The sequence below is a fragment of the Capricornis sumatraensis genome, chromosome 1 (assembly GCF_032405125.1).
Source record: "Capricornis sumatraensis isolate serow.1 chromosome 1, serow.2, whole genome shotgun sequence".
Taxonomy (NCBI): Eukaryota; Metazoa; Chordata; class Mammalia; order Artiodactyla; family Bovidae; genus Capricornis; species Capricornis sumatraensis.
In genome coordinates this window covers 166,211,134-166,235,979 of record NC_091069.1, presented here as the reverse complement: position 1 = coordinate 166,235,979, position 24,846 = coordinate 166,211,134, and positions in this window count along the sequence as shown.

Below are 24,846 nucleotides of genomic sequence, written 5' to 3'. Positions count from 1 at the left end.
GGTAAGAGTACTGGAGTATGTTCCCATTTCCTTCTCCGGGGGATTTTCCAACCCAGGGATCAAACCCATGTTTTCCTGCATTGGCAACTGGCAGGAGGATTCTTTTTTTTTTTTTTTTTTAACACCAAGGCCATTTTGTATTGGGGTATAGCTGATTAATAATGTGGTAGTTTCAAGTGACGGAGAAGGCAATGGCACCCCACTCCAGTACTCTTGCCTGGAAAATCACATGGACAGAAGAGCCTGATAGCCTGCAGTCCATGGGGTCAGTACTAGTCAGACACGACTGAGAGACTTCCCTTTCACTTTTCACTTTCATGCATTGGAGATGGAAATGGCAACCCACTCCAGTGTTCTTGCCTGGAGAATCCCAGGGATGGGGGATCCTGGTGGGCTGCTGTCTGTGGAGTCGCACAGAGTCGGACACAACTGAAGTGACTTAGCAACAGCAGCAGCAGCAGTTTAAAGTGAACAGTAAAAGGACTCAGCCATACGTATACAGGTATCCATTCTGGCAGGAGGATTCTTTACCCCTGAGCCACCAAGGAAGCCCTGCTGTACAATATGTCTTTTGGTAAATTCATTTTTGAGAGTGATGTTTCTTAAAAAGTAAAAATTTTAAATAACCAAATATGAGGGAAAAAATTTATCGACCTTTTCGGTATTGTATTATTGGACTCTAGTCCAGTAGTTCTTAAAATTTAGTGTGCTTAAGAATTACTGTGGGTGTTTGTTACAATTAAGGTTTCTGAACTCTCTCCCTCCTAGGATTCCGTTATGGGTTTCAGCTGGTCCACACATGTTAGAAAACATTTTACTTTTTGCTATCGTACATCATAATCAGCTTGGGGATGTTAAATGCACAGATTTCTAGGTTCTATTCCCAGATATCTTATATCAGAATCTTTAGACTGATATTCAGGCATCTGTATTTTACAAAAACTGCATCGTAGATTCTAATAATATTGGAAGTTTTGAGATTCACTCCTGTGTTTAGAGTATATTGTTAAAATATATTTACTGTTGCACCTGAATTCATTCTCATTGTTCACATTATTCCTTCACTAAACATAATTTCAATTTAAATAGAAGGGTAAGTTGATACTGTTGTGTAAGAAAAGTTTAGTCTTGAAAAACAGCAATTACCACTCTTGCCCCATGACACCAGAATTAAGGAAAACAGAAGTTCCTGAGCACTTTTCACATAAATTGCTTAATCTTCACAACTCTGTTGTATACTTTGTTTTTCGCTTTATGCTACAGACAACAACCCTAAAGCTCATAAATTGCCAAGTTCACATACCTATTAAGTGTCAGTGCCAGGATTCAGAACATCTATATTCTTTATACAGTATTGTAGTGTTTTGTCTCTAATCTAATAAATCTTTACTAGGCTTCTATTCGGAGAAGGCAATGGCACCCCACTCCAGGACCCTTGCCTGGAAAAATCCCATGAATGGAGGAGCCTGGTGGGCTGCAGACCATGGGGTCGCTACTAGTCGACATGACTGAACGACTTCCCTTTCATTTTTCACTTTCATGCATTGGAGAAGGAAATGGCAACCCACTCCAGTGTTCTAGCCCGGAGAATCCCAGGGACGATGGAGCCTGGTGGGCTGCCGTCTGTGGGGTCTCATAGAGTCGGACATGACTGAAGTGACTTAGCAGCAGCAGCAGCAGGCTTCTATTAAGTTATGATGTTTAGCTTTAAGGGCCACAGAGGGCTTTCCTGATACAGTGTAAGTATTGTTTATACCATGGAAAGTAATTGAATTTTTTTCTTATTGTTCCATTGAGAAATAATTTTTAACTGTAGGTAGAATTCAAGTTTTCTGAATGGTAAGGAGCTTAACTATAAATAATAATTGTTCAGTTCTGTTCAGTCGCTCAGTCGTGTCCGACTCTTTGCGACCCCATGAATCCCAGCACGCCAGGCCTCCCTGTCCATCACCAACTCCCGGAGTTCACTCAGACTCACATTCATCGAGTTCGTGATGCCATCCAGCCATCTCATCCTCGGTCGTCCCCTTCTCCTGCCCCCAATCCCTCCCAGCATCAGAGTCTTTTCCAATGAGTCAACTCTTCGCATGAGGTGGCCAAAGTACTGGACCTTCAGCTTCAGCATCATTCCTTCCAAAGAAATCCCAGGACTGATCTCCTTCAGAATGGACTGGTTGGATCTCCTTGCAGTCCAAGGGATTCTCAAGAGTCTTCTCCAACACCACAGTTCAAAAGCATCAATTCTTCGGTGCTCAGCGTTCTTCACAGTCCAACTGTCACATCCATACATGACCACAGGAAAAACCATAGCCTTGACTAGATGGAACTTTGTTGGCAAAGTAATGTCTCTGCTTTTCAGTATGGTCTCTAGGTTGGTCATAACTTTTCTTCCAAGGAGTAAGTGTCTTTAAATTTCATGACTGCAGTCACCATCTGCAGTGATTTTGGAGCCCAAAAGATAAAGTCTGACACTGTTTCCACTGTTTCTCCATCTATTTCCCATGAAGTGATGGGACCAGATGTCATGATCGTCATTTTCTGAATATTGAACTTTAAGGCAACTTTTTCACTCTCCTCTTTCACTTTCATCAAGAAGCTTTTTAGTTCTTCTTCACTTTCTGCCATAAGGGTGGTGTCATCTTCATATCTGAGGTTATTGATGTTTCTTCTGGCAATCTTGATTCCAGCTTGTGCTTCTTCCAGCCCAGCATTTCTCATGATGTACTCTGCATATAAATTAAATAAGCAGGGTGACAATATACTGGCTTGACATACTCCTTTTCCTATTTGGAACCAGTCTGTTGTTCCATGTCCAGTTCTAACTGTTGCTTCCTGACCTGCATACAGATTTCTCAAGAGGCAGGTGAGGTGGTCTGGTATTCCCATCTCTTTCAGAATTTTCCACAGTTTATTGTGATCCACACAATCAAAGGCTTTGGCATAGTCAATAAAGCAGAAATAGATGTTTTTCTGGAACTCTCCTGCTCTTTCCATGATCCAGCGGATGTTGGCAATTTGATCTCTGGTTCCTCTGCCTTTTCTAAAACCAGCTTGAACATCTGGAAGTTCACGGTTCACGTATTGCTGAAGCCTGGTTATTGAGCTACTAAAAAATGTTTTCTACAGGATTACTTTTAACCCCCATGTCTTTGCTATGAGGTATTTTTTTAACCAGTTTAGAGATAAGGAAAGTCAGGTTTGGAATGGGTAAATGACTTACCCAAGTTTTCAAATCTAGTAATCCCTTAGACAGAGGAGCCTGGAATGCTACCATTCATAAGGTCGCAAAGAGTCTGACACAACTGAAGCTATTTAGCACATATGTATGCACAAGTGGCAGAACCAGGGTTGACCTGTGGTTCAGTCTGAGTTTGACGTCACAGTTAGTGCTCTTAACCCCCAGTACCTGCAATTCTAACTCTATTTTACAGGTAATCTGCAGAATCAGACTGTCCCACAGTTTGTAAGTACAAGCCACTAAGTGCTAATTACACTTTGTGGGAATTAAGTTCTTTTTTTTTTCAGGGAACAAACCATTTTGCCGCACTTAATCAGTCTAATAATATTTTTTTAAAGTCTTATAAAGTTTGATGTTAACTATGCATAAAGCCATAGGGAAGTCAGTTGACGTGAAGTATCTTTTGTTTATATTTTTATTTGAGAGTTGAAACTCTTTGTTGGAACAGAATATTTGAGTGAAAAATTCAATCTTGCCTTGTAGGACCTGCCATCAACACAACAGTTTCATGGCCTCCATAGACATGTTATTGGTCTTAAAATAACTGGTTTGCATTTAAAATAAAATAAAAACATTAATAGAATCAATGCATCAATACTTTATAAAATTCAAAAACTGATTCCTGAGCCTTCCTGATGTCCTTATTATTTTGTTTTAATGCCTCATGGTATAAAATGACAGCCTATGTGTACATATGAATTACTAAAAATGTTATATTTGTGAGTTTTTATAGATTTAATATTTTAAATGCAATAGGGTTGTTAACAATTTTGGAACTCCAAAACATATCTTTTAAGTATGAAAATAAGTGTGAAAATATTTATAAATTTGGTATGCATATATTTTGAGGATATTATTGATTCCTCTGTAATTATGTATGAAAACATATATTTTTAAAAGAGACTCACAAAATCACTAAGCAAGGGATATAGTGCTGTCTTTAGCAGTTTATTAGAAAATTAGGTTTTATTTCAACATTTTTCTCTATGGGTGGTCTTTCCCAAACAGCATTCTTTAAATTCTGTTGCACAAATGAATGCTACCATGAAAAGAGAAGGATGAAAACATAAAATGAAGACTTTCACCTATACTCCTTTTTCAGATATAGAAATTAAAACATGTACTTTTTTCTAAAGAAAGTCCCATTTAGCAGCAGAGCATAAATTGGAAAATTTGGTCAGTGATTTATTTAGGCTCTGCAGGGAAAATCTTGTAGGGTGTTTTTGAATATCCTAAATTTATTTTGATTTGAGACCAGCTTAAAGGGCATGTCTATCTTAAAACAGTTCTCCATTTTCCTGAGAAAAATTCCAGTGGAGCTAGTTGTGGGAGGTAGTATCCCAACAATGAATCTTTGGGGCCAAATGAGCACTTTAACACAACTTACTCCATCCATTTCCTTAAACCAAAGACTGTCTTGTCCACTGGGCTTGTTTAACTTTGACTGCTAATTTTATTTCTCTGCAGCGTCAAAGGAGACAGGGAAAAAGGAGGGAAAATAGCTATGGCATGTGGGTGAGGTTTTGGCTCAGGGAATACATTTTAAAAGATCCTAGCCAGTGCAGGGATAAAGAAAGCAGTTGGTGTCTGAAATTTACCCCTGATTTAGAGAGTAAGAAATAGAAACCAATAGATATTAAACAACTTGCCTAAAGTTACATAGTAGTTTCCATTGTTGAGATTAGTCCTAGGAACTAGGTTACTTGTTTTAATAAGACAACTGGACTGTCCAGCTTCTCTGTTGATCATGATGCCTTTCTAATAACACTGCTTTTCCTTTTTCCCTCCTTTTCATTTTTTTCTTTTTTCTTGGCTACTGTCTTTTAACATCTAAAAAAATATTTCTTCTTATAATTTCAGGCTTAGAAGCTAGTTGAATAAATATGTTTTGATTATTAAGGCCATTTAGAACTAGCTGAACTGTAAGAACAGTGTGCATCATGTTAAGCCTCTTGCCGCTGTTTTATTGGAGTTATGTAAGAAATGAACATGGAACCAGAAAAAAAATGGCTTTGAATAAATTTGGTCTGAGTTCATGGCATATCCCTAAATATGAAAAATGTGATGCTGTGCTGTGCTTAGTCTCTTTGTGACCCCATGGACTGTAGCCCGCCAGGCTCCTCTGTCCATGGGGATTCTCCAGGCAAGAATACCGGAGTGGGTTGCCATGCCCTTCTCCTGGTGATCTTCCCAGCCCAGGGATCGAATCCAGGTCTTCTGCATTGCAGGTGGATTCTTTACCATCTGAGCCACCAGGGAAGCCCCCAAAATATGATGGACACCTAATAAATGACAGGGTATTATTTCTTTGCTCGTTTTTAGATTTACAAAAAAAGAAATGAGCCAGTGGTAAAGATTCCTTATAATACTCTCTCTCACACATGAATTCCTCTATTAGTAACATCTTACATTAACATGGTCCATTTGTTAAAATTAATGAACAGATATTGATACATTATTATTACATAATGTTCATAATTTATTCAAATTTTCTTCAGTTCAGTTCAGTCGCTCAGTCGTGTCAGACTCTTTGTGACCCCATGAATCCCAGCACGCCAGGCCTCCCTGTCTATCACCATCTCCCAGAGTTCACTCAGACTCACGTCCATCGAGTCCATGATGCCATCCAGCCATCTCATCCTGGGTCGTCCCCTTCTCCTCCTGCCCCCAATCCCTCCCAGCATCAGAGTCTCTTCCAATGAGTCAACTCTTCGCATGAGGTGGCCAAAGTACTGGAGCTTCAGCTTTAGCATCATTCCTTCCAAAGAAATCCCAGGGTTGATCTCCTTCAGAATGGACTGGTTGGATCTCCTTGCAGTCCAAGGGACTCTCAAGAGTCTTCTCCAACACTACAATTCAAAAGCATCAATTCTTCGGTGTTCAGCTTTCTTCACAGTCCAACTCTCACATCCATACATGACCACAGGAAAAACCATAGCCTTGACTGGACGGACTTTAGTTGGCAAAGTAATGTCTCTGCTTTTGAATATGCCATCTAGGTTGGTCATAACTTTTCTTCCAAGGAGTAAGCGTCTTTTAATTTCATGGCTGCAGTCACCATCTGCAGTGATTTTGGAGCCCCCAAAAATAAAGTCTGACACTCTTTCCACTGTTTCCCCATCTATTTGCCATGAAGTGATGGGACCAGATGCCATGATCTTCATTTTCTGAATGTTGAGCTTTAAGCCAACTTTTTCACTCTCCTCTTTCATCCAGAGGCTTTTTAGCTCCTCTTCACTTTCTGCCATAAGCGTGGTGTCATCTGCATATCTGAGGTTATTGATATTTCTCCCGGCAATCTTGATTCCAGTTTGTGTTTCTTCCAGTCCAGCGTTTCTCATGATGTACTCTGCATATAAGTTAAATAAGCAGGGTGACAATTTATGTTAAAAATTAAATTTCTTTAAACAAACAAGAAAACCAGTTCACCCATTTCACCCATCCCTAACTTACTGCCTCTGGCAATCACCAATGTATTTTCTGTGTCTATGAGCTTAGCCTTAAAATATATATATTTAGATTCCACATTTATTTCTTATTCTCTATCTGGGAATTCCCTGGTAGCTCAGTTGGTAAAGAATCTGCCTGCAGTGCAGGAGACCCAGGTTCCATCCCTGGGATAGGAAGATCCCCTGAAGAAGGAAATGGCAACCCACTCCACTAGTCTTGCCTGGAAAATCCAATGGACAGAGGAGCCTCGTGGGCTACAGTCTATGGGGTCACAAGAGTTGGACATGACTCAGCGGTTGAACCACATCTGACTTACTTCACTTAGCATAACGCCTTCAAGGTTCATCCAAATGGCAAGATTTCATTCTTTTTTTAATGGCTAAATAATAACATATAGACAGATAGATAGATGAAACAGTTCAGTTCAGTTGCTCAGTCATGTCTGACTCTGCAACACAATGGACTGCAGCCCGCCAGGCTTCTCAGTCCATCAACAACTCTTGGAGCTTGCTCAAACTCATGTCCATGGAGTCGGTGATGCCATCCAACCATCTCATCTGTCACCCCCTTCTACTGCCTTCAATCTTTCCCAGCATCAGAGTCTTTTCCAGTGAGTCAGTTCTTCACATCAGGTGGCCAAAGGATTGGAGCTTCAGCTTCAGCATCAGTCCTTCCAATGAATATTCAGGACTGATTCCTTTAGGATGGACTGGTTGGATCTCCTTGCAGTCCAAGGGACTCTCAAGAGTCTTCTTCAACACCACAGTTCAAAAGCATCAATTCTTTGGTGCTCAGCTTTCTTTATGGTCCAACTCTCACATCCATACACAACTACTGGAAAAACCATAGCTTTGACTAGATGGACCTTTGTTGGCAAAGGTCTGTATAGATGAATGCATAGATAGATAGATATTGATTTCTTTATCCATTTATCTAACGATGAACACTTAGGTTGTTGCCATATCTTGAGTTCTGTAAATAATGCTTCAATGAACATGGAGGTACGTAAGTTTTTAGAATTAGTGTTTTTGTTTTCTTCAGGAAAAAGTCCAGAAGCGGAATTGCTGAATCATATGGTATTTCTAGTTCAGTTTTTTAATTTTGGCACATCTCCCTATTGTTTTTCATAGTGGCTGCTCCATCATGCAGAAGGTTTCCCTTTTTTCCCATATCCTTGCCAATGCTTATTTCTAGTTCTTTTGATAATAGCCATTCTAACAAGTGAGGTAATATCTCATTGTGGTTTTATTTTGCATTTCCTTGATGATAAATAATGTAGAGTGTTTTGTTGCATAGGTAGTGATCAACTGTATGTCTTCTTTGGGAAACTGTCTATTCAGATCTTCAGTGCATTTTTAAAATTGGATTTTATTTTATTTTTTGCTATTGAGTTGTATGAGTTTTTGAAAATATGTTTTGGATATTAGCCCTTTATCAGATATATGGATTACAAATATTTTTTTTTTCCCATTCATTTTGTTGATGGTTTCCTTTGTGCTGAAGCCTTTTAGTTTGATGTAGTCCCACTTTGTTTTTATTTGCCTCTGTTGCTTTTACTTTTGGTACAGATTTTAAAAATTATGTCTAAGATCTCTGTCAAGCAACTAACTTTGTTATCTTGTTTTCTCCTAGGAGTTTAGTTTCAGGTCTCATATTAGGTCTTTAATCCATTTTGAGTTAAGTTTTATGTTTGGTGTAAAGCAGCAGTTCAGTTTCATTTTTTTGTATGTGACTATTTAATTTTCCCAATACCATTATGGAAGAGACTGTCCTTTCCCCATTGTATGTGTGTCTGTTTTTATGCCAATACCTTACAGTTTTAATGACTATAGCTTTGTAATATAGTTTGAAATCAGGGAGCATGATGCTTCCAGCTTTGTTCTTTTTCCTCAGGATAATTTTGATTATTCAAGGTATTTCATTGTTCCATAAAATTTTATGTGTTTTTGTTCTATTTCTGTGTAATGTGCCACTGGTATTTTGCTAGGGGTGCCTTTGAATCTATGTTTACTTTGGATAGTACAGATATTTTAACAATATTAATTCTTCCAATTTATGAGCATGAGATATATTTTTATTTATGTCTTCTTCAATTTATTTAATTTATGTCTTGTAGTTTTCAGTATATAGGTCTTTTACCTCTTTGGTTAAATGCATTCTGAGTTATTTTATTAGTTTTAAAGTAATTGTAAATGAGATTGTTTCCTTAATTTTTTTTCTGATAGTTTATTGTTACTATATGGTCACATAACATTTTTTTTGATTTTGTGTCCTGCATCTTTACTGAATTCATTTATCAGTTCTAATAGTTTTTTGTAGGAGTCTGTAGGCTTTTCTACAAATAATATCAGGCTTCCTCAGTGGCTCATAAGTAAGGAATCTGCCTGCAATGCAGGAACCATAGGAGATGTGGGTTCAGTCCCTGGGTTGGGAAGATCTGGAGGAGGGCATGGCAACCCACTCCAGTATTCTTGCCTAGAGAATACCATGGACAGAGGAGCTTGGTGGGCTATAGTTCATAAGGGCACAAAGAGTCAGACATGACAAATGACTAAGCATGCATGCACGCGCGATATATCATTTGCAAATATGACAGTTTTCTTTCTACCTTTCCAGTTTTTTTCTTTTCGCCTAATTGTTGTGGGTAGGACTTCCAATACTATGTTGAATAAAAGTGATGAGAGTAGGCATTCTTCTTTTGTTACTGATCTTAAAGGAAGTTTTCAGCTTTTCACCATTGGATATGATGTTAGCTATTGGTCTGCCATGTATGATGATTATTATGCTGAGGAATGTTTCTTCCACACCTGCTGAGTTAAAATTTTTTTGTCATAAATGGATGTTGAAATTTTTAAATGCTTTTTCTGCATTTATTGAGATTATCGTATGATTTTTATTCTTCATTTTTTTAAAATGTGTTTCACATTGACTGATTTGTGGATATTGAATCATGCTTGAATCACTGGAATAAATTCCACTTGATCATTGTGTATGATCTTTTTTAATGTATAGTTGAACTCTGCTACTATTTTGCTGATGATTTTTGCATCTATGGTCTCAGGGATATTAGCCTATAATTTTCTTGCATCTTATTTTCTGATTTTTGTGTCAGGGTAATACTGGCCTCATGAAATGAGCTTGGAAGAGTTTCTTCCTCTTCTATTCTTTTGAAGAGTTTGAGAAAAATTGGTGTTCTACTTTGAATTTGAAAAAAAATTACTAGTAAATCCATTTGGTTCTGGAATTCTGTTTGTTGAGAGGTTTTTGATTACTAATTCAATCTCTTTAGCTATAATCAGTCTGTTCAGATTTTGTATTCCGTCATGATTTAATCTTGGTAGGTTGTATGTTTCTACGAATTTATCCATTGTTCTAGGTTGTCCAGTTTGTTGGCATATAATTGTTCATAGTAGCCTCTCATGATCTTTTATATTTTTTATGATAACATTTGTAATATCTCCTCTTTAATTTCTGATTTTATTTATTTGAATCCTTTCTCTTCTTTTCTTAGTGTAGCTAAAAGATCTGTCAATCTTATCTTTTCAAAGGACCTCCTCTTTGTTTCATTGACTATTCTATTGTCTTTTTAGTCTCTAGTTCATTTACTTTTGTTCTAGTCTTTGTTATTTTCTTTCTTCTACTAACGTTGAGCTTTGCTTATTCTTCAGTACTTAAGCTTCATGGTAACTACAGACCTAGAACCTACAGCAAATACATGCACAGAAAGAGGGAGGAGTAAAAGTGTATTACTAACGAAAGACTAGGCTTTCCGGTGGTGCTGGTGGTAAAGAACTTGCCTGTCAGTGAAGGAGATGTAAGAGATCGGGCTTTGATCCCTGGTTGGGAAGATCCCCTGATGAAGGAAATGGCAGTCCACTCCAGTATTCTTGCCTGGAGGATCCCAAGGACAGAGGATCCTGGAGGGCTACAGCCCATAGGGTTACAAAGAATTGGATATGACTGAAGTGACTTAGCATGCATGCAAAGAGAGAGCTTGTTTTTTTTTTTTTTTTAAATCTTGTAATTACTGTTAATCATAGTATTTTGAAAAGAACATATGCCAAGTTTTGATACTGTCTTTCCTAAACTGATGTCGTTATATGGATTTAGGTTGGAAAAGAGGACCACAGTAGAGCTTTAAATCAAAACTTCAGTCTTCTATAAAGGGTTTATAACTGCCCCAATATCCCTTTTGTTTGGACCCCGTGAGAAAATTGCTGCTTGGCCCTAGAATCTCTCTGTTTGGAAGTTTTCAGTATGTATTCAGTCAGTTTCTTACTGATATAATAAATATTTATTTTTAAAAATAAGCAAGACAATTTTGATGTAGAGGTGCCTATTGAGTATTATCCTTTACCTCTTAATACCATTAGTATGATTCTAGGTATCAAGTTCAACTAGAACATGAGTTTTACTTAGTTACCAGCAACTAACTAAACAAGTATGCCCCAGAGCATAGAAATAATGCCATTATATCAGCCATGGTACAAATAGGCCTTAATGCAATAATGGATTCTCTATGATTTTATTGTGAAACATTTAAGAATTATTCAGAACTGAAAAACTCCAGTGAAAGTCAGGTACATGTTTTCACCTTGACACATTTGCAGACTTGGTTTCTAAGAATTGCAATTTGAATTAACCGATGTCCAAGGCACCTACACATTTGATTCACCAAATGTGTCCTATCTTCTTGCAAATAGCAGCTCATTTCCTCTTAGGGTCCGATGAGGTTGTTTTTTTTTTTTTTTGTCTTAGCAATAGAGTCATTGGCAGCAGTACACACAGGCTAATTGTTAGAATATAAGGCTTTGTTAGAAATAGAACATAGGCTTCTGGTAATACGCTTAAATTCACACCAATTGGTAGGAAATTAAATATGGTTTTTAACAAAATATATCTTAGAAAGCTTACACTAGAAGTGAAGTGATTTAAAAAAAAACTCTCCACAGGCATTTAATTATTTTTTACCCAAAAAAGTAATTTTCCTTTTATCTATATCTTTACTAAGCCTTTTAGATGAAAGGGGAAAGTGACAGCCACAGAATGATAGTGACCTAAAAGTATAGAATTATAGTTAGTGGAATTTGGGTAGTCTTGATGACAAATAAAAGCCAGGATATCTTGTCAGTGAGCTAAATGGGAAATGTTATTTTCAAGATGCTGCAAATAAAATGCTAATTAAAATTCCCTAAAAAGTAACCCTTGTTCCTAAGAAATTATTTTGCTTCTGAAGAAATTAAGATTAAAAAGAGACAGAAACTGATATTTATAATTTTTTTCTTATATTTAGTTATTTTAAAAATGTTTTTATTAATTCTTAAATTTGAGTGAAAGGGAGATGGGCTTAGATTAATTACCATTTAAATATGCAGTGTCAGGTCTGTAGGCATCATTTTGAACCATGATGGGGAGAGCATAGAAAAAATTCTAGTGTGGAAATTATATTTCATGTGGTGAAACAAAAATTCAAGAAGTTTTCTGTTATAATAAGGTGAAAGTGGTTACCAAAGAAACAAAAGTTTCTTATCACTCTGCCTGAGGCAAATGTGGCATATTAAGATTAAAATGAATTCTCTTCTCCTGAATGCACAGAACTCTTATTAATGTCTCGGAAATTATGCACACATAGGAAAAGAATAAGATTTTCTGGATACATGTGAGTAAGCATCCATTGGGATATAGGGGCTATATAATATCTATGGATACTTTATTGCTGAACTGACCCCAAATCAGTTTTTCTCTATTTTACCTTTTACTTGAGTCTGACTTGAAACTGAGTGACTTATTTTCGTCTTGAAAGAGAACTTTCATTTTGAGAGAGTTAGGTTCCCTGGTGGCCTGAAAGAGTTAATGCAGTTTCCAAGAGTGTCCAACTTACTTCCAGGGAGTAGTGCGTGCATGTGAGAGTCTGGCTCCAGAATATTTGTTCACATCCCAAAACCAATTTGGCACAACTTAAAATGTCTGCTAGGGAGAGGATTCAGAGTGTTGTTAGGCCACGCAATTAGTGCTTTATTTCATGAGCACCAAATCCACCCAATAGTGTTTTGTTTTAAAGAAGAGCTTGAAATTCACAATAACGGGTTTCATTTATCAGAGCCATATGGGACTCACCATCTTTGGATATATTTGTAAGGCTTTCACAAAGAAGACTCTTTAGGCATCTCAGATTTCACGGATTGGAGGGCAATCTGGATGAATATCTTTTTTGGAAATGATGAACTGTCTTTTTCATATGTAGTCTCTAATTTCAGTAATCCTTGAGAAGCTCATAAACACAGGAAAGAGTTAAGTAAACTTCAGTTTACCAGCTTTTATTGGAAAACAAAGACCATAATTCTTAGATCTGGTTCAAATGTCAAGTGTACTTTTGATGTTAAAGTTTGACCATCTAGCCTTTGCAGTTTGTGATGTAGCATTTTTGAAAGGGAAGATGGGTTCTAAGTCTCAATCTATTTCTGCACTTTTTTGCTAGTTGTTCTGTCATGGACATATATCAATGGATCTTTGGGAAACTGGCTGCAAGGGAACAGACTGAAAATGGGATATTGTGATTCTTTTGAAGTTTAATCAAGATTTTTTCTTTGCTGCTTCCTCCTTTTCCAAGCTTCTCTGATCATCAGGGATATATCTTAATACAATATATTCTTTAAAATGTCAATGTCAGTTGATGTTTTGAATAAATCTCATAATTTTACACTGATCTATAAAACTTAGAGGTTTAAAAATAAAATAAAATCAATCTCCATTTGGCAGTGGGTGCTAATACTTTAATTTTTGGTTCCCAGATTCTGTTACGCTATTAATGACCTATAAACAAATACTTAAGTGTTTACTAATTAAAACTAATATATTTTTTAAAGCATAGCATGCTATTGTGTTATGACAGACAACGACTGATTTTTCAGGTTTTCAAACCTAGATTTTCTCAGTTCTATAGGCTTTCTTATAAAGGGCACCTTTAATTTTGTTTGATAAATCTGGTAAAGCAGAATACTTGCAAGCCATAAATAGTACTATAACAAGCTACTGACCTATACAAAGTCTATGAGTTTTACTTTGAATTGTTATGTTAAGTTGGCTATTAATTGACATAACTCTTTCTCAGTTTTAGATACCATTTTATTATATTTGGCCTTATTTTATTATCTTCTAGTTTATTTAAAAATACTCTTAACACTCCTTTTGCTTATGATATTATATTAGCATATTTTCGACTTCACAGAGAATGTCTGCTAATTTTTTTTTCAGTTGTGAGCATGTTGTTTAACACTGAATTAAAATAAAATTCAGTATATTGTTTGCTTTCTTTTAAACTTCATATTGATACCACTCATACATTTTAAATATCTCATGAAGATTAAAAAATCTTGCTTCCTATAATTTCTACTCCAATATGCATTATATCCTACACAGAAAAAGCACTAAGACTTTTGTTACATAGCACACCTATAGGGTGCACACTTGCGTTGCTGTGTGTAATTGAGTGCCATGCTTTAGGCTGCTGAACAACAGGTTGAACATTGGAAATATAGAATGAGCTATATTTGCTTAAATCATCTTGAACATTAATTTTACTGGATTGTTGAATGTCTCAAATATATTTGACTATATTTTATTCTTAGTCAAATATTCTAAAATTATTTAATGAGTATATTCTTAGAATTAAGTTATTTCCTTTTTTTATAAACCTAGGTATTGTGACCAAAGGAGGTTTTTTTTTTCCACTGAGAAAGTCATTACGGAACTACACATGAGGTTTTTTGGCCGTTGCCTAGTGTTTTCCATAGGGATTTTGAAATATTTTCTTTGGGAAAATGATATAGCATTGGGATAGTGATCACTGGCAACGAAGAAATTAAAGATGGCAGGAAGACTCAAGATAGAATGTGTGGATAAAGAAACAACAGTATTACATAGGTTTTTGGATTTAGCATAAACTGTAGGCCATGAAGAGAGGATAGATACGTGGATCAAACAAAAAACTGTAGATGTAATGGTCAGTGGTTTATTCTTTATGAATATTCCTACTAAAAGACACATGATGAGGGAAAGAAGAATTTAAGTTGATGGAGTGTGTGTGTGAATGGTAAAATATATTGGATATTGAGAGTGTGAAGAAAAGAGATACAGATTATATGTGGTTTTATGGCTTTAACTACCTAGTTTTCTACATTTACGTAGAGTTTCTATTGTTAAAAACTGAGGGGCTCCTATATATAATTTTCTTGGTATAAATAGAATATATAAATCATTTAGGTCGACTTGGAATTTTATTATTTGTGAAGATAGACCTGTTTGATTTTGACATCTGGTGTGCTATTATTCTTACTTTACAGTCGGAGTAAAGATTATATATATAGTTTTTCTCAAGTTATAATGTGAATATGATTATACAAAGCAAGTGTGTATATGTGCATGTGTGTGTACATGTGTAAAAAAAGGACACTTTCATTTCTATGCCTTTGTCTTTTTCTATCTGTCCTGAGTCTGCTGCTTTTTGCTTGCCAGTTTTTCTTTGTCTCTATCATTTTTATCATTGAACCCATCTGCGTAGAAAATAGAATGCTTGGTTTTTAAAATGTTAATGATTTATTTTTTGTTATTTTGTTCTCTCAACTTGTTTTCACCCCAAGAGTTAAGGAGCAAGTATAAGTCGTTTTAGTTCTTACATTCAAGAGGTGTTTCTGCCTTCTTTCCCGTCCGTTTGTCCATATGTTTGCTGGTGTCTGATAGGCTGTGCAGTGCGACAGCAGTTTACTGTCTGTGTGTGTGTGTGAAATTAGCTAATTGGTGCTAGCAGAAATATTTTCACATGTTTTATAAGCAAAGTGCAGCAAGGTATATAAATGTAGATATGATCCAGACACGCGCACGCTCACGACTGCCACTGCTCATGCATAGGCGCTCAGAAGTAATTAATGTTAATAAGGTTTTAATGTGCTTGTGAGATCATAATGAGGAGAAATGAATGCTCTGATTAGGAAAAGGTAACTGTGTGTGTGTTTTGGCTTAGAACAAGATTTCAATTTTTATAAACCGCAATTTTAGAACTTGTTTGTGATTGCATCAATTGGTTTTTATTTTCAAATTAGAGGTCTGTTTAGCCATTTGAATGATTAACCAAATAAATGGGTAAAACCCTGATCATAAGGAACAGCGCAGGTTTTCATTTGCAAGGCAATGTTAGTGTACAGCAAGGATCTGATCATATCTTTTGCCAATGGACCATTTTTATGTTCTTTTTTAAAAAGCTTTTTCTCCGAAGCTACTTGTGGAAATAGTTCTAATTTTTATAAATGTAGATGTTATCTGTATGTTCTGGAGATACTAATCAGGACTGTAATTACTGTGTCTGAAATACATTCCAATCAGTAAATAATGGTATGCTCAATGTCCAAAGAATCCATACCATGCCTCTTGAAATGTTGGGAAAAATATACAACAATCTAGATTTTTCTTCCTAAACATATTTTTTTTTATGAATTTTAGAAGTTTGGCAACTTTTAAGGGTGAAGTAAAATATCTCAGAGTAAGCAAAGATGCTGTCTTTTCATGGACTCAAAGGCTGTGCAGTCAGCAGCTACAAAATTGACAGGCTTGAATCCAGCCAGATCCTTCTCCAGAACAAGTTTTTTTTTTTTTAAATATCATTTACAGTTTTAGTATACATTTGCATTATTATTTTAAATTATAGGATAAATCTAAATATCTACCTTGCTGCAGGGCACATAGAAATCACTTGCATATTTTTTACTATAATAGTGCATTAAGATATTCAAGAATTGGAATCCCTTTAAAAGTAAGTATAATACTGAAGAGGCTTCCCCCCCCATGACTCAGCAGTAAAGAATCCGCCTGCAATGCAGGAGTGATAGGAGATGCCAGTTCCATCCCTGGGTTGGTAAGATCCCCTGGAGAAGGACATGACAACACACTCCAGTATTCTTGCCTATAGAATCCCATGGACAGAGGAGCCTGGTGGGCTGCAGTCCAGAAGGACACAGAGTCAGACACGACTGAAGCAACCTAGCACGCTTGCATAATACTGAAATGCAAGAAGTCTTGGATTATATGGGGCTATGTAGTAGTATAGTTTAATTCCAACAAATTCTGTAGTTGTGGCTTAGATTCTTTTAGGTTTTGGTTATATTCCCACAGTCTTTGAGCTGGAGTTTAAAAATGGTGGTGAAGAAAGAGAGGGTATTAGAGTTAGTTCTTATGAATAATTCTGCAATTTCTGTGATTTCCCAGAGATGTGTTGGATTTAGCTTTTCGTAGAATCCATGACAGAGATGATTATTGGCTAAAAGAGGCATTTTCCTTTAATATTGTTTAATTGACTCTGAAGTCGTATGTCATTGTGGCATCATTTGGAAAATTTTTTCCCACTTAAAGTTTGTAAAGAAGTTCATATATATTTTCTTCCAGTGCTTGCTTTTTCTATTGTAATTTTTTTCCTGTGCTGCTATACATACCTTTAGGTTTTCTACTCTATGTTGGGCTATCTATTCATATGCCATTATTGCTTTTTTAATTATAAAAATCTAGAACATGTTTTAATATATGAGGTGTTAGCCTCCCACCTCACCCCCACCGTTGCTCTTTTTGTCCGGGGTTTTTATGACTTTTCTTGCTTAGTTGTTTTTCTAAATGAACTTTATAATAAACTAGCAGACTTCAAGGGGAAAATAACCCTATTGGAATTATGATAAGTTCATGAATCAACATAGGGGCAATTAATATCTCTATGAAGTTGAATCTCCATGTTTAAGAACCTGCTTTCCCCCTCCACTTATTAAATAACTTCTGTGTCTTTCAAAAGTGTTATACAGTTTTCCTTATAAAGGTTTTAAATGTTTGCTACTAAGGTTCGGTGTTCTATTCATTTGTTTATTTAATTGCGTGCTTTTTTTTTTTTTTTTTGGGTGGGGGGGCTTCCCTAGTGGCTCAGATGGTAAAGAATCTCCTGCAGTGCAGGAGACCTGGGTTCAATCCCCTGGAGAAGGGAATGGCAACCCACTCCAGTATTCTTGCCTGGAAAATTCCATGGACAGTGGAGCCTGGCAGGCTACAGTCCATGGGATTGCAAAGAGTCAAGACATGACTCAGCAATGAACACTTTATTTTTTACATCCTTCCTATCCTAAACAGTTTTTTATAATATTTTTTGTTTTGTTTGTTTGTTTCTGTATAGAAAGGCTATTTATTTTGTGTGTTAATTTTGCAAATTCCCACTTTGCAAAATTCTCTTAATTTTTGTGGTAGCCTGAGATGGGTTTGAGCTCCCGTTCTAGCTCACTGCTTAGTAACTGTGAGACCATGGACAAGTTATTCTGAGCCATTTTACTCACCTATAAACTGCAGATAAGAAAACCAAACTCCCACAATGATGGAGACTAAATGAGATCATATTGTAAAGCACCTAACATTTTGCCCAACACATAACAGGGACTCAGTTACCGATGTCCATTGTTAATGTAATGTAATGTAATGTAATGTGATATGACAGTCTTCCCTGGTAGCTCAGTGATGAAGAATCTCCTGCAATGGAGGAGATGTGGATTCGATCCCTGGGTCAGGAAAATCCCCTGGAGAAGGAAATGACAACCCACTCCACTGTTACTGCTCGGGAGATCCATGGACAGAGGAGCCTGGCAGGAAATAGTTCATGGGGTCACAAAAGAGTGACTTAAACACAGCTTAGCAACTAACAACAGCAACCATTATGTTCTACCATAAGAAATTGGCAAGTTTATATTTTTTTAGTAAACAGTGTACTAACTTGTGAATGAGCTTGTGTGGAGTTAGATATTGAACACAAATGAACTCATGATGGCATTAACGTATGTGGAATAAGAGTGCTTGCCAGTCTATTAGATTACACTTGTGAAACTGATAAAAAGAAAGGTAATTGATAAAAATGTAGTCCCATGATTTTTAAGCTTCTACTTTAATAAAATGGTTGTAAACTTTGTGAATGCACTCTTTTAAGGCATCTGAAACTGTTGTTAAAAAATGAGAATACCAGAATTTCAGGATCATTATATTCCTACCTCATGGTTGTTGTGAGGGTTAAGTGAGATAATGCATTGAAATTATAGAACCATTATTAATAACTAATGCAAGTGCCTAGCTCATGGTAAGGGTTTGAAAATGGTAGTTTATTTTTTTGTTACTATTTTATTATTACCTTTGCCAGTTCTCTACTCCCACGTATATTTCCCACCTCTATATATTCTTTTTTTTTACTAGTAGTGTTGTTCTATGCTTAGAATAAATATATGAAATATGTCTTACAATGGTCATTAACATAAACATAAAAGAATATATCTATAATTTGTCAACATTGAAGTTAGCTAAGAGTGAAGTAAGACTCCATCACTGGAGCATAAAAGAACTTTAATTGCTGTGGATGAAATTTCTGAGGAGTTGCAAAGATAAAGAATAATTTCTCTCAAAGAATTATAGATATCTTTTGTCATAGTTTAGAGATGCCCAGAGTTCTTGTTTGCCACTCAGTATCATTACTCCTCCACAGCCTCAGAATTCTCCTTTGTTCATTCATACATATGGAAAACAACAGAATCCCAGGTGGTATAAGATATACAAACAGCAAGATTACCTAGATGAACTGTTCCTATTCAAGAAGTCTAGTAGGCTAGTCGGACAGGAAACAATTAGCTTGTATGCACGGACTTTGAGGGCAGATTATTAGGTTTGAATTCCTGCTCTGAAGCTTAGTTCAGTTCAGTTCAGTTCAGTCACTCAGTCATGTCTGACGCTTTGCTCTCCCAAGGACTGCAGCACGCCAGGCCTCCCTGTCCATCACCAACTCCTGGAGTTTACTCAAACTCATGTCCATTGAGTCGGTGATGCCATCCAACCATCTCATCCTCTGTCGTCCCCTTTTCCTCGTGCCCTCAATCTTTCCCAGCGTCAGGGTCTTTTCAAATGAGTCAGTTCTTCCCATCAGGTGGCCAAAGTATTGGAGTTCCAGATTCAGCATTAGTCCTTCCAATGAATATTCAGGACTGATTTCCTTTAGGATGGACTGGTTGGATCTCCTTGCAGTCCAAGGGACTCTCAAGAGTCTTCTCCAACACCACAGTTTAAAAGCATCAGTTCTTCAGACTCACCTTTCTTTATAGTCCAACTCACATCCATACATGACTACTGGAAAAACCATAGCTTTGACTAGATGGACCTTTGTTGGTAAAGTAATGTCTCTGCTTTTTAATGTGCTGTCTAGGTTGGTAATAGCTTTTCTTCTGAGGAGCGAGCATCTTTTAATTTCATGGCTGCAGTCACCATCTGCAGTGATTTTGGAGCCCCCCAAAATAAAGTCTGTCACTGTTTCCACTGTTTCCCCATCTATTTGCCATGAAGTGATGAGACCAGATGTTAAGATCTTAGTTTTCTGAATGTTGAGCTTTAAGCCAAATTTTCACTCTCCTCTTTCACTTTCCTCAAGAGGCTCTTTAGTTCTTTTTCACTTTCTGCCATAAGGGTGATGTTATCTGCATATCTGAGGTTTTTGATGTTTCTCCTGGCAATCTTGATTTCAGCTTGTGCTTCCTCCAGCCCAGCATTTCTCATGATGTACTCTGCATATAAGTTAAATAAGCAGGGTGACAAAATACAGCTTTGATGTACTCCTTTTCCTATTTGGAACTAGTGTATTGTTCCACGTCCAGCTCTAACTGTTGCTTCCTGACCTGAATACAGATTTCTCAAGAGGCAGGTAAGGTGGTCTGATATTCCCATCTTTTGAAGAATTTTCCAGAGTTGTTGTGGTCCACCGAGTCAAAGGCTTTGTCATAGTCAATAAAGCAGATGTTTTTCTGGAACTCTATTGCTTTTTTGATGATCCAGCAGATGTTGGCAGTTTTATCTCTAGTTCCTCTGCCTTTTCTAAATCCAGCTTGAATATCTGGAAGTTCACATTTCACATATTGTTGAAGCCTGGCTTGGAGAATTTTGAGCATTATTTTCCTAGAGTGAGATGAGTGCAATTGTGTGGTATTTTGAGCATTCTTTGGCATTGCCTTTCTTTGGGATTGGAGTGAAAACTGATCTTTTCCAGTCCTGTGGCCACTGCTGAGTTTTCCAAATTTGATGGGATATTGAGTGCAGCACTTTCACAGCATCATCTTTCAGGATTTGAAATAGTGCGTAACTTTAAGTGAGTTATTTAGCCTATCTGTGTTTCAGTTTTCTTATCTACAAAATGAAGCTGAAAATAGAACCTACTATATAGGACTGTCCCAAGGATTAAGTGATGGGGTTCATGTACATTGTATAGACCAATAATATATTAAGCTCTCAATAAACATTTCTTTACCCACTGAGCCACAAGGGAGCCCAGGAATACTGGAATTGGTAGCCTATCCCTTCTCCAGTGGATCTTCCCAACCCAAGAATCAAACCCGGGTCTTCTGCATTGTAGGCAGATTCTTTATCAGCTGAGCTATCAGGGAAGCCCTGATAAACATTGGTTTAAATTAATTATTAGATAAAGCAGAATAAAATTAATGCTGCAAAACAATAAAAATGAAGTATTAATGAACAAAAAATACAGTATTATAGAGGATGGTAATACTGATTTTTTTCTTTTTATGGCTGGGGGCAATGGAATTAGGGGAGTTCTCTTGGATGAAGTGATGTTTAAACTAAAACCTTGAAACATAATTTCTGTAGGGCGAGAGAATATGGTGGGGTAGGAGTGAGCTGATTTCTAGCCTAGGTGGACAGTCTAAGCAATGATTTAAAGGTGGTAGAGAAGTAAAAGTAAAAACTTCTTGGACTTTGGAATCAGAAAGACTGCTATCGAAGCCCAAATTTACTCCTTATTAGCAGTGTAGCCCTGGGCAACACAGGGTCTATTTGATTTCTTCCCCTCTGAGATGTGATCTGGTAACTCTGTCTAGACAGTAAGTTATAGTGATTATGGGGCTGACCTTGTCATGTGCTGCCTGTTGTCCAATGTCTATGAAGTATTTTGTCCAGTTTTTAGTTGTTTAATGCAAGAAGTTAACTCCTGTGTTGCTTCCATCATTTTCAGAAGCAGAGGACCAAGATATGACTTTCACTTTTCTCCTCACTGAGTTTGGGCATTATCTAATTTTGTTAGCACCCTAGTGTTAGTTACCTTTGTTGTACTCACTTCATTGCATTACAATATTTAGGTCACTTATCTGACTTTTCATTGCACTGGCTTCTTTGAAAATGGGGACTGTGTCTGGTTCATGTTTATTCCGACTACCAACCCCCTGCTATGGAGTCTGGAACATAGCAAGCTGTTACTGAATATCTTTTACATTCAGTATAATTACCATGAGTTGTAGTTTAATGCTATACTGTGAAAGACTGAATGTTATGCTAGAGTTTGGACTTTATTAGGTAAACCACCCAAGGTTTTTAAGGAGGTAAGGGAAATTCCTTGAGCCTTTATTTTTATGGAAGGTAATTCTGGAAGCATAAAGATGGATGACAGAGATTAGAGGATGAAAATACTTACATTACTTAGGATTCTAGATAGTACAGTGGGAGTAGAAAGAACATTGACAGGCTCTGGTGATTGTTTGAATGGGTGCTGCTAAAAGGAGTGGTGAAAAAGTGATGACTTAGGTTTTCAAAATGGTTGATCGAATCCTTTAGGATGAAATATTATGTTCTTCTGTCTTCTTTGATACCTAAATTCAGGATTTTAGTATAAAGATTTGAGAGCAAAAATTCACAATGCAAAGAAGTAATTAATGGTAGGGATTTAAATTATTTTTACTAGAGTAAAGCTTGAATTTGAAATTTTTATAATTCTTAAAGGAAATCAATTGTGGGTCTTGTTTTTTTATGTAGTAATATTCCATTTACTCTAAATATCATTGTCTCTCTTTACATACATTTTCCCTCATTATAATCTCTTTTCTTTGGAGACTATATCTATGTGTGTATATATTTCTCTTTCCTTGTTAGTTTTTAGGTTTTTCTGAAAGATTGCTTCCTTTAGTCTTGAGAGTATGTTGGTGTTGGACTCAGAAATTCATTTTGTGCAGTTGTGTGGGATAGTACCTGCAGAAGAACTGAGAGTAAGAATTGATTTTTCTCAAAAATATTTCAAAGTTTCTTTTGTAGTATCAATTTTCAGCCAAACTGTCTTCTCGTTTTGAGAGAAGTTAGAAGAGCTACTGAGAGTGTTGAAACTGGGAACAAGAAACATTAGAACAATTATGGAAACCCTCCAATGCCAAACATTTATGTATTAAATATAATCATAGCTATTTGAAAAGTTAAAACACTTATAACAAGAACTTGTTTACAGTGGTCTGGAGGACATTAATTAGAACTAATGGATTGAAAATGTGGAAAGAGAATTTTTCTCCCAGAGACTTCTATTCATTCAATCCTGTAAGGAAGTAATGCTTCTTATAAAGTGTGATCTAACCTGAAAAGAATGATACAATGCTTGAATCAACAATAGCATCCTGACAAGGTAGGGGGATATTTTTAATTTTGCATTCCATTTCTCATTTTAGTTTCTTCTGTAAACTATGTGTTACTCCTGTTATAGAGAAAGACACACACAGTGACTACCATTTATTGAGTCACTCTTTGTGCTGGTAACTGAACTATGAGGTAAATATTATCTCCCTCTTCACAATAGTTTCATAAGGCAGATATTATGTACATATTATCAATGAAGAATCTAAGGCTGAATTAGATTAAACAACTTCCATAAAGCTACATATCTAGTTATAGCAAGTTATTTGGAATCAGTGGTATAATAGGTAAAAAGAGGTTGTTAAATCTAATGTGTATTCTGTTATGTGCAGTGAAAGGAGTTTTTACCTTTCATCCAGGAGATAGAGGAAGATGATCTGTTTTGGAAGAGGAGTCGAAAAGAGCTAAGGAACGTGGGCAAGTGTTTGTGTTTCTGACTGGTCGGAGTGAGTGTATCCGTGAATGCTGATGCCTCACTGTGGCGTGTCTCTACAAAATTCTAGGTGCTGCTTTTGGCACTACTTTGTACAGTGATGTCCAGGGCAACTCAAAACTGCATTATGCCTTGCTGAGGCCAGTTGAGGAGCCAGGAGCAATGGTGACTGCAGGGAAGGTTTTTTTTTTTTTTTTTTTAATAACTCTTAACTGTGTTTGGTACATCTTTTGTGGGGCAGACTTACTCCATGAAACTATTCCAGGCCATTAGAGCACCTTGGACCCAACACCATGCATTGAAAGTCAAATCAGTTTCAACTCTGATCTAGTCTCAGAGTCTATGGTCCTAATCAGTGTTTTATTGTGTATAATAAGCATATTATTTAGTTACTTGCATCAGTTTCTGAAAAACACAACACTTATCCCTAGATACAGTTTTAAATGCCCAAGTGATTTTGAGTACCAGCCCTGAAGAAAAAAAAAAATCAATTCTATAAAATGATCTCTTACTATAAATGGGGAACCGCAAGAACATATAATCAATTAGAATTTATTGGTTTCTTTTAATGGCAAGAATATTCACACCTGGGTGAATTTTAGTGATTAAAAAACCTGGTCTCTTCTAAGTTCCGCTGTAAAGAAGTCTAGTTATTTGCCTTAGTTTAAAAAGAATAATTCCCTAAGTATTTCAAAATGTCCGACTGACTGCCCCAGCTATTCTCTTTAGAAGCTTCTTTCTCATCCTCATGGCACATCCCTCTGGCATGCATGACCAGCTGCAAGCTAAACCCTGTGGAATAAGAATTCTTTCATCCCTTTGTGTGATGTGTTTCATTTTCGGAGTTTGGATGATCCTCTTCGGCAGCAGAGGCAGGCATTGTTAGTTTCAATAGGCGGCCTGGATGCTCAAGAACAGTCATCATAGAGACAGGCTCTCAGGGTCTGTCCCTTCGTGCCATGGTGTTGTGTTAGATCACTTTCCCCTGCTGGATTAATGGCTAGAGAAAAAGGAAGGCAAACTGTACCCAAATCAATCCAATTAAAGTACTTGAACTTTACTGACGTGTATCCTATTGTTTTCTCAACTTCCTAACCTATGGTTAATTTCTCCAGCCTGTAGAAAGGAATCACATAAATAAGAGAATTATCTCAAATTTGCAATTTTCTTTAGTTTTAAAAGGCTTCAACATTTTGTTCTATAAGATGAAATAATAATATGT